We start from the raw sequence: 12,809 nt of genomic DNA, 5'->3' as shown, positions 1-12,809 counted from the left end.
TAGGCATTTATATTCTCCCACTGCCAACCGAAATGCTGATTATTGAAGGTCACTCTACATGAACTGCCCTTTTGCTGTTCAGTTCTCTTCTATATATACAGTATGTAGCCTTTGCCCTTATTTACCTTGATGCACAATGCATTGGTTATCTTTGCCATCCAGCAAGAGGGCACCCTAACAAACCATGTCTAAGAACTCAGTAGAGATGGGCGATTCAGTGGATATAATGCAGAGTTAAACTGGAAAACCACTTCATAAAACATGAGTCTTTATATATGATCACCCCTAGGGAATCACACTAACGCCCATTTTTCAAGGGTTTATAAAGTGCCAGAACCTCTATAATACACGTGTGGGATCGGTTATCCAGAATGCTTGGGACCTGGGGTTTTCAGAACAACAGATCTTTCCGTAATTTGGATCTTCATACCTTAAGTCTATTTAGAAAATCATCTAAACCTTAAAGGGATTCTGTCGTGATTATTATGATGTAGTTTTTATTTCTAAATTACACTGTTTACACTGCAAATAATTCAATCTACAATATAAAATTTCATTCCTGAACCAGCAAGTGTATTTTTTTAGATGTAATATTGGTGTGTAGGCGCCATTTAGGTCATTTTGCCTGGTCATGTGCTTTCAGAAAGAGCCAGAACTTTAGGATGGAACTGCTTTCTGGCAGGCTGTTGTTTCTCCTACTCAATGTAACTGAACATGTCACTGTGGGACCTGGATTTTACAACTGAGTGCTGTGCTTAGATCTACAAGGGAGGTGTTATCTTGTGTCAGGGAACTACTATCTGGTTACCTTCCCATTGTTCTGTTAGGCTGCTGGGGAGGGGGATGATATCACTCCAACTTGCAGTACAGCAGTAAAGAGTGACTGAAGTTTATCAGAGCACAAGTCACATGACTGGGGGCAGCTGGGAAACTGACAATATGTCTAACCACATTTCAGATTTCAAAATTAAATATAAAAAAATATAGAAGTCTGCTGGAGCAGCACTGTTAACTGATGCGTTTTTTTTCCCCATGACAGTCTCCCTTTAAAGGAGAAGGAAAGGCTAAAATTAAGTAAGCTTTATTAGAAAGGTCTATATAAATACACCAGTAAACCCTCAGTAATGCTGATCTGAGTCCTCTGTCAAAAGACACATGGGCTTCTGTATCAGACTTCCTGTTTTCAGCTTAAGCCTCCAGGGCTAGGGCTTGAGCATGCTCAGTTTGCTCCTCTCCCCCTCCCTTCTGTAATCTGAGCCCAGAGCTATGAGAGATCAGGGAGAGACTCAGGCAATCCCTCTAGTCAAGGTCTTCCCAACTGGAGATGCCACTGACACGTATAAGCCTTGAAGGGATTTTCCATTACTCCCAAAATGCATCTATTTTGCACTACTACTACTACTACTTCGTCAATACTAGCAATGCAACCGCTCGTTCTATGCGTGCCCGTATTTCATGAGCCAATGGGGCCTGAAGAAACTACCACTATGGGGCTAGAGATTGTGGGAGCTCTTGAGCACAACCCGTTCCTTCTTTATTTCAATGTTATTGACCTAGAAACAGCCTATTGCTATTGCTCTGGACAAGTCATGCAACAAGATCCCATTCATGTATTCAGTTCTTGACCGTCTTGTGGTATTTTCACTTTACCTGCACCAACTTTATTATAATATCAGCACCAGTAACTACATTTCCAAAAGCAATAGCTTGAAAGAGAAAGCAGCAGCTTTCGTTTTAGCTTGCATCAAGAACATCATTAAAGATTAAACCAATAAAGCCATACTCATGCCTTATTAATACTAACATACTGTGCTTACCATGCTCTTTCTCCATTCCATTATGGGAGTAATAGGCAACGTGTTGCATTGCATGTAATTGAAAGTTGTAGTCCAATAAAATCTGCAATGCTCAAGGTTCACCATGTCAAGTACTAATGCTACAATGTGACTGTACTTTCCCAGCTATTGCCTTACATTTAGGGTCAGGCGTTATCATCCTGTACTGAGCGGAGCACACACTAGCACTGCAGAAATACAGATTTTACACCCTAAAGGCACATTAAAAACTGTGTACTGCCGTGCCCTAAAATCCTGGATTTAGTCATGGATTCAGCTGTATGCAATTCAGAAAGATTCCAATTTAGTCCAAAACCATAAAAGGGTAGTTCACCGTTTAGTATGATGTAGATGATATTTTGAGACAAGTTGCAAATGGTCTTCTGTTTTTAGGTTTTTTTTTAATTATTTATCTTTCTATTCAGTTTGTAATGTCAGAAGCTATCTGGTTGCCATGGTCCAATATACCCTAGCAACCAGGCAGTGGCTTGGATTAGAGATTGGAATATGAAATGTAGTGTGACTGAATAGATAGATAAGCAATAAAAATTAGCAATAACAATAAAATTGTAGTGTCACAGAGCAATCGTTTTTTGCTGCTGGGGTCAAAGAATAGGCCACGTTATATCATACTAAAGGTTACCTTGAAGATGAACAACCCCTTTAAAATCCTGTGACATTAGATCATGTGGTTACAGAAATGTGGTTACAATCTACAGAACTGGCTCTAAAGAACAATAATGCCGCAATGATGTTTATGTAGCAACACACAGTGCAGCGGATCACTGAAAAGGTCAAACATAAATTTTGAGCAAAACACTGAATGCAAATTCAACATTTAATTCTGTGCTGTCTTTTTAAGCAAATGGAAGAGTGTGGAAAATGGAAAACTGATGAAGGGTGATTTTTCCTATGCAAAGTGAATTTAGTGACAATATTGTTGTCCCATACTATGGATCTTGATGTTAAAGTGTGAGATATTGAGTAGAAAACGTAAACAGGGTTCTCTCTCTCTCTCTGTTAATTATAGTCAACAAGATGGGTTTAAAGGAATTGCTCAGTGTTCAGTGTAAAAATAAAAACTGGGTAAATAGATAGGCTGTGCAAAATAAGAAATGTTTCTAATATAGTTAGTTCGGCAAATATGTAATGTATAAAGGCTGGAGTGACTGGATGTCTAACATAATAGCCAGAACATTACATCCTGCTTTGCAGCTCCCTTGATTTTCACTGATTGGTTACAAGGCAGTAACCAATCAGTAGCTTGAGGGGGAGCCACATGGGTCATAACTGTTGCTTTTTGTAATAAAAATACCTTCTCCTGGTGGTCTAGTGGGGGGACGGCAGGGACGCCTGCCGCCCCCTCGACGGGGACGCCAGTCGCGCCGCTCCGTTCTTCCTGTGCCGGCTCCTGTGCGCGCGCGCATGCGCACTTCTGATTTAAAGGCGCATGCGCGCTGACGTAATGACGTCAGCGCGAGAGGCACCAAATTCAAAAGTATTAAAGGGGCATTCCCATAGTTAGCATTGCCCGTGATAGGATTTGTTCTTGGTGCTTTAGCTGTTGCTATTCTGTGTGAATCTGTTCCTGATTATCTGTTTTGACCCTTTGCCTGCCTGTTTGACTATTCTGATCTCTGGAACCTGACCCTTGCCTGAAACCGACCTTGACTCTGCTTAATCCTCCTGTTTGACCTCTGCCTGTTATTTGACTCCGATTCTGCCTCAACCCATCTGATTGATCACCTGGTTTTGACCCTTTGCCTTTGACGATTCTGTTATCCGCCTGCCTCGATCCAGCCTGTCTGACCATCCGCTTGCCTTGTCCTTTTGTACCGTGACCTTCGGCCTAAAGACTCTGCTAAACAGCCGTGCCCCTTTGCCAGCCAGAACATCTCGCCTTGCACCCCTCGTTAAGTCCAGGTGGCACCCAAGTAAGCTGAGGGCTCCTCCCGAAGCCCAACGGTGGTCACACTACTGGTGAAGCCGAGCCGAGACCAGGGTGCTTGGCATTTGTTCTGGTATCGGGTGCCGGCCGTGACATTATCACGGGCCATGGAGGACGAAAGTCTAGACGGTGCTTCTGCTGCTGCTTCCGTTTCACCTCCTCCAACTACCACTGAAGTGCTCCTTACTGCCCTGCTACAGCGCATGGAGGACCATGAGCAGAAGCAAAACTATTTGTTTCAGGGGTTTCACAATCTGACCCGCAAGCTTGAAACTTCGCAGCAGCCAATCAGACCAGTTGTCTCTTCCCCTGAGGGTTCTTCTGCTGTTTGGGGTGATTCTGCTAGACCCCAGGAACCCAAAATTGCATTCCCTGATAAGTTCAGTGGGGATAGAGCAAAATTTTTTGTCTTTAAAGAGGCATGTAAATTATACCTTGGTTTCTTCCCTCACTCCTTTCCAACAGGTGAGGAGAAAGTAAGGTTCGTCATGACTCTATTACAGGGTGATCCCCAAATTTGGGCTCTTAGACTGCCCGCCTCTGATCCAGCCCGTTTCTCCTTAGATACTTTCTTTGAGACCATGGCCATACTTTACGATGACCCGGATCGCGCCTCTTCGGCCGATACCGCGATTCGTAAGTTGCGCCAGGGGAAACGGGATGCGGAGGTGTACTGCACTGAGTTCCGCCGGTGGGCAGTAGAGACCGGGTGGAACGATATGGCTCTACGTAGTCAGTTCCGTATAGGGCTGTCAGATCCTGTCAAAGACAGTCTGGTAAATTTCCCCCTATCTTCCAATCTGGATGACCTCATGTCTTTCGCCATCCAGATAGATAGGAGACAGAGAGAGAGAAGGGGTGAAAGGGGGACTTCTTCTTCTTATTCTGGTGTCACTAATGTTAAGGTATCTAACCCTTCTGTGTCTTTACCTCAGGATGAGCCTATGCAGTTAGGCCTATCCCACTTATCTCCTGAGGAAAAGGCACGCAGGCGTTCCCTAGGTTTATGTATTTAGTGTGGGGAAAAGGGTCATTTCCTTAATCAGTGTACTAAGAGGCCGGGAAACGCCCAAGCCTAAATGGAGAAGGGGAGCTCCATTTGGGTGCAGGCGTTTCCTCTCCCCAATCTGCCTCTAAGGTTTTATTACCAGTTAAATTGTCTTGGCCTACGGGTTCTGTTAATTTGTCCGCTTTTGTGGACTCTGGGGCGGAGGGTAATTTTTTGGATACTGCTTTCGCAGCCAAACATGGTATTCCTCTGGTCCCTCTGTGTACCCCCATGAGAATTTTAGCGGTGGATAAAAGACCCCTAGGGTCAGGTGTAATTAACAAAAAAACTGCCTTCTTATCATTGTGTATTAACGATTTTCACAGTGAGGAGATAGCCCTTTTTCTTATTGAAGGTGCCTCTTCTCCTCTTATCTTGGGGTTACCCTGGCTCCAGGTTCATAATCCTCATATTGATTGGGTTACGGGGGAGATTTCTCAGTGGGGTTCAGATTGTGGGGGCGTATGTATTCCTCCAACAATAGCAACTACCTCAATTGAGGGTTTACCTGCAGCCTATTCGGCATATGCCGATGTTTTTTCCAAAAGGGCTGCTGAAACCTTACCCCCACATAGACAGTATGATTGTCCCATTGACCTAGTTCCAGGTTCCACTCCTCCTCGTGGTCGTACGTATCCTCTTTCTTTACCTGAAGCCCAAGCAATGAGGGACTATATTGAAGAAAACCTTGAGAGAGGTTTCATCCGACCCTCTAATTCTCCTGCCGGTGCTGGGTTTTTCTTTGTGGGTAAGAAAGACGGTGGTCTTCGCCCTTGTATAGATTACAGGGGTTTAAATAAAATCACCATTAAGAACCGCTACCCCCTTCCTCTAATTTCTGAGCTATTTGACCAGGTTAAAGGTGCCCAAGTCTATACCAAGCTTGATCTTAGAGGTGCTTACAATCTCATTCGTATTAGAGAGGGGGATGAGTGGAAAACAGCATTTAACACCAGGGATGGCCACTACGAATACTTAGTAATGCCCTTTGGGCTCTGTAACGCCCCCGCAGTTTTTCAAGAATTTGTCAATGACATCTTTCGAGATCTGCTGGGGGTATTCGTAGTGGTCTACCTTGACAATATTCTAATTTTTTCTTCCAATCTAAACGAACATCGTAATCATGTTTGCAAAGTCTTACGTAGGCTAAGGGAGAATAATCTTTATGCAAAACTAGAGAAATGTACCTTTGAGGTTTCTTCCGTTCGGTTTTTGGGGTTTATTATTTCCAACAAGGGTCTAGAAATGGATCCAGGCAAGATGAGAGCTGTCCTGGATTGGGCCCAACCCCTTTCGTTATGTGCTGTTCAAAGATTTCTTGGTTTTGCCAATTACTATCGTCAATTTATTAAGAATTTTTCTCTTATTGTAGCCCCCATCACAAGTTTAACCAAGAAGGGCGCTGATCCCAGTATTTGGCCTCCTGAAGCCTTACACGCCTTTGAAACCCTCAAAAGAGAGTTCTGCCCCTATTCTTCAACACCCTGATCCCGCTCTTCCTTTCATTGTAGAGGTTGATGCTTCTGAGGTGGGAGCGGGGGCAGTCCTTTCCCAAAGGCATCCGATTTCCAACAAATTGCATCCTGTGCCTTTTTCTCTAAGAAGTTTTTACCTGCAGAGGTAAATTACGACATAGGGAACAGGGAATTGTTGGCTGTCAAATTGGCCTTTGAGGAATGGCGGCATCTCCTAGAGGGTGCAAAACATGTGGTGACGGTCTATACTGATCATAAGAATTTACTTTATATTGAATCCGCTAATCGCCTAAATTCTAGGCAAGCCAGGTGGGCCTTATTCTTCTCAAGGTTTAATTTTGTTTTAACTTTCAGGCCTGGTTCCAAAAATACCAAGGCGGATGCACTCTCTAGGAGTTTTGAATCTTTCCCCTCCGACTCTAGTGAGTGTACTCCCATCATCCCCAAAGAATTAATTTTAGCCACTTTAGAATCCGATCTTTCCTCCCTATTACTTCCCTTACAAACATCTGCTCCTACCGATACTCCCCCTGGGAGATGGTTTGTTCCTGAGGAGCTTAGGGAGCAAGTTTTGAAGGAGGTTCATGATTCTAAAATGGCGGGGCACTCAGGAGTTACTAAGACTGTTTCTCTACTGTCCCGTCATGTTTGGTGGCCTTCTTTCAAACGGGACACAAAAATTTTTGTCAACTCCTGTCCAGTCTGTCAAAGATCTAAATCTTCTCGTCAGTTATCTCAAGGTCTGTTAAATCCATTGCCAATTCCTGAGAAACCTTGGTCCCATCTTTCGATGGACTTCATTGTAGATTTGCCCCCTTCCCAAGGGAAGACTGTGATTTGGGTGGTGGTGGATAGGTTCAGTAAGATGGGCCATTTTATTCCCCTTCCACACCTCCCTTCTGCTAAAACCTTGGCTGATCTATTCATTACTCACATTTTTAAGTTACATGGTTTTCCTGAGAATATTGTTTCTGACAGGGGGGTCCAGTTCGTCTCGAAGTTTTGGCGTGCTTTCTGTTCTTTAGTAGGGATTGAGTTATCCTTTTCCACTGCATATCACCCCCAAACGAATGGTCAAACTGAAAGGGTAAACCAGTCCCTTGAACAATACCTTAGATGCTATGTGTCTGATAATCAGTCTACATGGTCCGAACTGTTACCCTGGGCAGAATTTGCATACAATAATGCTACCCATTCCTCCTCTGGAGAGTCTCCCTTCTTTATTGTCTACGGGTTACATCCCAAAGCATTTTCTTTTTCTGGCTCTAATTCCCCTGTACCTTCTGCCAATTCCTCTGTCGTTAAATTTTCTGAAATTTGGTCTCGGGTACACAACTCTTTGTCCGCAGCTTCCCTAGCTCAGAAAAAAGCTGCTGATAAATTCCGTAGGGAAGCACCCAAGTACAAGGTGGGGGACTTGGTATGGTTGTCTACAAAGAACATCAAGCTGAAGGTCCCCTCTCCCAAATTGGGTCCCAGGTTCATTGGTCCATACCCCATCATTGCTATAATCAATCCATCCTCTGTACGTCTTCAATTACCCGCTAATTTTAAAATTTCTAACTCCTTCCATGTTTCTCTCTTAAAGCCTGCCACTAATGTTCGTCACTTGTCTCTTCCTCCCCCAGTGTTGGTTGAAGGTCAGCCTGAATATGAGATCCAGGAGTTCCTCGACTCCCGCCTTGTGCGAGGTAAGCTACAATACCTTACTAGGTGGAAGGGCTTTGGTCCTGAGGAGAACTCTTGGGTCTCAGTTGAAGACATCAAGGCTGACCGCTTCAGGAAGCAATTTCACTCCAAATTTCCTGGTAAACCTGGGGGTCCAGTGGCCCCCCCTAGAGAGGGGGGTAATGTAATAAAAATACCTTCTCCTGGTGGTCTAGTGGGGGGGCGGCGGGGACGCCCGTCGCGCTTCTCCGTTCTTCCTGTGCCGGCTCCTGTGCGCGCGCGCATGCGCACTTCTGATTTAAAGGCGCATGCGCTCTGACGTAATGACGTCAGCGTGAGAGGCGCCAAATTCAAAAGTATTAAAGGGGCATTCCCATAGTTAGCATTGCCCGTGATAGGATTTGTTCCTGGTGCTTTAGCTGTTGCTATTCTGTGTGAATCTGTTCCTGATTATCTGTTTTGACCCTTTGCCTGCCTGTTTGACTATTCTGATCTCTGGAACCTGACCCTTGCCTGAAACCGACCTTGACTCTGCTTAATCCTCCTGTTTGACGTTCCGGTTTGACCTCTGCCTGTTATTTGACTCCGATTCTGCCTCAACCCATCTGATTGATCACCTGGTTTTGACCCTTTGCCTTCCTGACGATTCTGTTATCCGCCTGCCTCGATCCAGCCTGTCTGACCATCCGCTTGCCTTGACCTTTTGTACCGTGACCTTCGGCCTAAAGACTCTGCTAAACAGCCGTGCCCCTTTGCCAGCCAGAACATCTCGACTTGCACCCCTCGTTAAGTCCAGGTGGCACCCAAGTAAGCTGAGGGCTCCTCCCGAAGCCCAACGGTGGTCACACTACTGGTGAAGCTGAGCCGAGACCAGGGTGCTTGGCATTTGTTCTGGTATCGGGTGCCGGCCGTGACACTTTTGAATCTGAGTTGAATGCGGAGGATCAATTGCAAACTCACTGAACAGTTATGTCCTATGTGACCCCCCTTCAAGTCGCTGACTAAGGGCCGGACACCACAAGCGTTTTTGGTCGGATCGACGCTCGCCGGCAAAACGCACGCGCCAAGTCGGATGGAGTCTCACGCGTAACGATAGAAAAGTCAGAGGTAACAACTACATTAAATCCGACGCAACAAGACTGTTGGATGTGGACGCAGAAAGGACCGTGTAGTTGATAACTCCAACTTTTGATTCAGTCCAATTATATCTTCACGATTGCAACTCCATTTTGTCAGCAGGCTGTCGATCCGACCAAAAAAAGTTTGTGAGAGAGCTGAAAAGCAGGAAGTAGTGTTCTGGCTATTATGTTAGACATCCAGTTACTCCAGCCTTTATACATTACATTTTTGCCTAACTAACTATATTAGAAACATTTTTTATTTTGCACAGCCTATTTATTTACACAGTTTTTTTATTTTTACACTGAACTGTTCCTTTAAGAGGAGATTTTTAATATGAAAGGAAGGACCTTGAAAGTTAAAAATGACTTCCCCCTGCTGATCTCTAACAGTAAGCTGTACTTTTCCCATTTACTGAAGTTTCTCCATTAATATGAATAATTAACTTATCCTTGGCCGCATGCACTGTTATGGGGCATAAGACAGTTAGTAGGACAAAGTTTTCATAGCACTCTCCTCGTGAGTATTTGGGTGGGGGAATCAATGCACACAATAATCAGCAACCAGTAGCAAACCCCTGAAACTTCTGCTCAGATACAACTGTCCGAGACATTGCAATGCTGGTGTATACATAATTATGTAGAGGGGGTCCTTCTTGCATTTGAGACTCAGGTTTGAGCGTGACCTCACTGATTCTACTTATCCTTGAGTCAACCTTGCATCTGTTATTACAGGGTGTTTATGAACAACAGCAGTACATTTTCTATGCAAGACCTGCACATTAGAGCCAGGGGTGTAACTATAGAGGAAGTAGACCCTGCGGCTGCAGGGGGGCGCAGGAGGTATAGGGGCCCCATGAGGTCCTAATTCATATACAATTTGAATAAATATTGGTAAAACTGAGGGCCTGAAAAACAATTTGCTGTGGGGCTCAGTAATATCTAGTTACGGCACTGATTAGAGCATATATAATTATGAAGGGGTGACCAGGCAATTTGCCACAGTTCCCTAAGTGAGATATCCTGTACAACCGAATGGAGCTGGACCCTCCTTTACAAGCTGTCTGCTCACCCTTTGACAAATATGCCCCCAAGTCTCTGCACGGCCATCCATGATTGGCTATAACATGTTTAGTTTTAGGGTATGCATAGAGAGAAACTTTCCTGGGGCCCCCAGCTTCAAATGTATATAAAATTTTAAAGGGCACAGCAAAGTGTGTAACAGTTGACAGATATCTTTAGTATACACAGGAGGAATGTCCACCTCTAGAAGAACAAGCTACATCTAAAGGTGGCCATACATGGATAGATCCGCTCGTTTGGCGATGTTGCAATATCGGGCAGATCCGATCGTGGGTCCTAGGGCCCAACGATCGGATCCTAGCATTCGGTAAACGGGTGGTCGGATCGCGGGACCGCATCAACGAACAGATGCGGCCGCGATCCGACGGGATTTTCTGTCCCATCCGATCGAGATCTGGCCGACTTTCGGCCAGATCTCGATCGGGGAAGCCCGTCGGGGCCCCCCATACACGGGCCAATAAGCTGCCGACACAGTCTGTCGGCAGCTTTTATCGGCCCGTGTATGGCCACCTTTACAGGACCATCGTTACCAGTGTGGCCTTTCCTAAAGCTTGTGTATCTAAATAGAATCAATATTGCCCTATGAAAATCTAATTATAAATAATACAATATAGATTTATAAGCTGGAAAATAGCCAAGGGCCAGGTGGCAATGAGCCCTGACATTTTCCTACTGCCTCCTATAGTTTTGGCAAAACACATCCTTTAATCTCCATTGGGGATTGGACTTGTATGAATAATGAACTCTATAAAGTGCTGCATGCATGTGTTGGTACTATATAAATTAAACATAATATAAAAAGATGATTTCCTTTCTTAAATAGAAAAATGCAAAGCCATAGCTTGCTTAGAACACAGATCATTCTGATATTTCCATTTATACAACGAGCAGGAGTTGCCAATGACGACCTCAGAGGACATTAGCCCTTTACATTCGATATAGTCAATAAAGCAACGTCAACCCCTAGTGGCCATAACCTTATCAACACTGCCTAAGTCAAGGCAATAGAGATATTCAGAAATGCAAAAAGGGAATGTTGTCCACACTCAGCAGACTGAGGGGAATGGTAGGTGAAGCCCAGCATCAGACTAATATTTTATAATTCTATTGGCTCCACCCCCTTCTCAACTGGTGAGAGTCATTTCAAGCTTGTTGCGATTTACATTGTTGGCAAAGAGGTTTTGTTTCACAGCTGTGCAAAAAAAAAATGTCCCATATCGGTAACTTTACCATTTTTAACTACTAAAATAATATATTCCAGAAAAAAAGTTGTCTCTGTCAAAATATTTATGGACTTCAAATATATTCCAGTCCTCTCTACTCTATCCATTAATACAACATATTTAGAGAGTGTCTCGTAACTTTATAATGTCTCGGCGCTGTGTAACATACTGTATCACCCAGGTTCAAAGGCTGGATTATATTAAATTGATGATGCCATGCAGAGAGGTTTATGGGACCCCTGAGCGGCCTGTGTCCCATAGACTCTATTTTATCCAAATTTTTAATACTTTCCTTTTTCTCTGTAATAATAAAACAATACATTGTACTTGATCCAACCTAAGCTATAATTAATCCTTATTGGAAACAAAACCAGCCTTTTTGGGTTTATTTAATATTTACATGATTTTCTGCTAGATTTAAGGTATAAAGATCCAAATTACTGAAAAATCCGTTATCCAGAAAACCCCAGGTATTCTGGGTAACAGGTCCTATACCTGTAATAAATAAGGGTACTTCAAAAGAACATTTAGGGATGTTAATCCTGATCTAGGTGCTATAATTGAAGTGAGAAAGAAGCGACCTTTGGCTTTTCTCGTTACACTGCTCAAAAGGGCATTATAGCATTACAACTTCCAGCAAAAAAGTGCATTGTGCAGCTGAATATCATTATTAGCTACAATTACTTAGAGGGGTTGTTCACCTTTAAATTAACTTTTAGTTTGATGTAGAGAGTGATATTTTGTATTATTTTTGTTATGTGGGTTTTCATTCAGCAGCTCTCCAGTTTGCAATTTCAGCAATCTTGTTGCTAGGGTTCAAATTACCCTAGCAGCCATGCACTGATTTGTATAAGGGACTGGAATAGGAATTGGAGAGGGCCTGAACAGAAAAGTAATAAAAAGTAGCAATCACAATAAATTTGTAGCATTACAGAGCATGCATTTGTTTAGATGGGGTCAGCAATCCTTAGGTTTGGTCAGAGCCTATCCAAAGAATCTGTAGACTAAAGGGGGCCATAGACGCAAAGATCCTATAGTACGAATCGAGGATTCGTACGATTTTTGGACCGCGTGTGGAAAGTCCTGAGATTTTTCGTCCGGCGGAGATCGGTCGTTTGGTTGATCGGACAGGTTTGATTTTGTCCTGACTGATCCCGACGGAGCCCATTGCGATCTCATCGTAATCTGATCTTTCGGCCATAGGGCTGAACATTCAGATTACCCCCCGATATAGCCATGCTCGTTAGTGGCATATCAGGGAAAGATCAGCTTGCTTGGCGTCCAAACGATCGTATCTTTTCGTCTATGCCCACCTTAAGGTGCAGATTTATCAAGGGTCGAAATAAAAATTCTAATTTTTTTTTATGGTCAAAACTCTCAAATTTGAATCTTGAATAATCCAAACTCGATT

Source organism: Xenopus laevis, chromosome 8L (assembly GCF_017654675.1).
Source record: "Xenopus laevis strain J_2021 chromosome 8L, Xenopus_laevis_v10.1, whole genome shotgun sequence".
In the NCBI taxonomy this organism is placed as follows: domain Eukaryota; kingdom Metazoa; phylum Chordata; class Amphibia; order Anura; family Pipidae; genus Xenopus; species Xenopus laevis.
Note: the sequence above shows the minus strand (reverse complement) of the source record.